The sequence below is a fragment of the Prionailurus bengalensis genome, chromosome X (assembly GCF_016509475.1).
Source record: "Prionailurus bengalensis isolate Pbe53 chromosome X, Fcat_Pben_1.1_paternal_pri, whole genome shotgun sequence".
NCBI classification, from domain to species: domain Eukaryota; kingdom Metazoa; phylum Chordata; class Mammalia; order Carnivora; family Felidae; genus Prionailurus; species Prionailurus bengalensis.
This window is the reverse complement of record NC_057361.1, coordinates 65,175,802-65,178,008: the sequence shown is the minus strand read 5'-3', so window position 1 is coordinate 65,178,008 and position 2,207 is coordinate 65,175,802. Positions and strand designations below refer to the sequence as shown.

The 2,207-nt window shown below is 41.8% G+C and overlaps 1 pseudogene; it reads left to right on the top strand.

Annotated features, from left to right (window-relative positions):
• The first annotated feature begins 302 nt into the window (after positions 1-302).
• Positions 303-893, top strand: LOC122477086 (annotated as a pseudogene).
• Positions 894-2,207: the final 1,314 nt, after the last annotated feature.

The following is a 2,207-nucleotide window of genomic DNA, read 5'->3' as shown; positions in this document are numbered from 1 at the left end:
TTGCGCCCCAATCCAGCCTTGGTGTAGGGTTGGGAGGGGACATCTCCCCAGCCCTCTGTTCAGCCAGGGCTGCGCCTCTGGGCCCCCAGACCCCCATCATTCCTACACAACCCCCTTCCTGGAATCTTCACACTGAGTGTGGGATCCTGAAACCCTGCAACAAAATGGTGAAACCTAATGTGGCCATTCGAGATGAAACATAATGTGACCATTTGGAGTCATTGACACCCAAATCTCTCTCTCTCTCTCTCTCTCTCTCTCTCCCCCCTCCTTCTCATAATTCTCCTACCTCTCTCACTTTTTCTGACCAAGTGTGTCATCAGCCAGGACTTTCTCTCTAGATTCCTTCCAAAATACAACCACTGCCATCACCATCCTCTACAAGTAAAGCGTGGATACCAATCAGTGGAGTTTTGATATTGGAATTCAGATTGGCCATCAGTGATGCAATGTGTTGGTTTGGGTTAAAGAGTGCAGAAGAACTATTCTTAGAGAAAATTTGATCAGCTTCCTGTGTGGAAAATTTCCTCCACTATGAAACTCTAGAGCTCCCCAAGGAAGTTAGAGTAGTTTCCTCTAACTGAGCTACTTCAATGGAAACTAGCTCATCTGTAGAGGCTGATTAGTAACCCTTCTGGGAATCTTTAGCTCTGCATGGTCTTAGTGGTACAATGGCTAGTATAAACATGTGTTCAGGTACCCCTGGCTCTCTTACACATGGAGCAGTGGATGGAATGCTGGTCAAATGGACTACATGATCTCAATTTGAACACTTTCATATCAGAAGAAATGGCTCTCCATTTGGACAATGGTGGAACTGAAAGGCATAACTTAGCCCAGTGTGGTGCTGTTAGTAAGACTCACCAACTCACAAACACAACAGAATGATCTAAACTGCAAACATTTTCACACCCACCTTCAAGCTTGAAGGCCACTTGATCCCCAACATATACTATTATTGCAAAGGAAACATGAGGCCATCTTCCCTTGTTCACTGTTAAAGACAAGTGTATTCTATAGTGGTTGTCATAAAAGGAAGTTCTAGATATTTACACTAACTATGATAACTGGTAACTATGGCTTTCTTAGAACTATAAAGCTAGGGGCACCTGGTTGGCTCAGTTGGTTAAGCATGTGACTCTTGGTTTTGGTGCAGGTCATGATCTATTAGTGGGTTCAAGCCCCACAACAGGCTCTGCACTGACAATGTGGAGCCTGCTTGGTATTCTTTCTCTTTCCCTCTCTCACTACTCCTCATTCATCATGTCTCTCAAAATAAATAAATAAACTTAAAAAAAAAAAACTATAATCCTAGCAGAGGAGATCTGATACTGTGTAGTCATTAGCAAGATCATCATAGGCAACCATATATCCATTCCAAGGTTAACGGTGACTTTAACTATATTTATTTTCAAAGGGAAATGGAATATCAGATGTCTTTATTTGGTTATATAATGCCTTTGTTTATTTTCTGCTGTGTTATTATTTTGTTTCAACAGTATCACCAGGTTCCTTAAATTGACTTAAACCCATGATTTGGCTTCCTTGTCAAATCTGCAGGCTTCCATTTTTTGCAGCAGCACTGTACCATGCACCTGGTTTCAATATAGTCACAGGGTGAAACTTCTAATGATTGAATTGTGCCCTGTTTTTAGTTTTCCAAGAAGTTTCTATTTCTGGTGATTGTGTGATGTTGTAAAGAAATGCTATGGGGCGCCTGGGTGGCGCAGTCGGTTAGGCATCCGACTTCAGCCAGGTCACGATCTCGCGGTCCGTGAGTTCGAGTCCCGCGTCGGGCTCTGGGCTGATGGCTCAGAGCCTGGAGCCTGTTTCCGATTCTGTGTCTCCCTCTCTCTCTGCCCCTCCCCCGTTCATGCTCTGTCTCTCTCTGTCCCAAAAATAAATAAACGTTAAAAAAAATTAAAAAAAAAAAGAAATGCTATGATGGTCATACAATTAATACTTAATATTTAATCAGTACACACAACTTTATTGTATTACTTTTGTGTGTGTTAGGGTTCTAAAAGTAGCAATATTATTAAATTTCCCCCAGATTAACTCTGTAGGCTTAAAGTGCTCAGTTTTAAGACAAGTACTACTTCCTAATCAGGGTACTACACCTTATGGTAAATGTAAACATGCAGACTGCATTCAAGAATGACCTAAAGTAGAGAGGTCATGAACTTTGAGAATGGATTTCCTTTTTG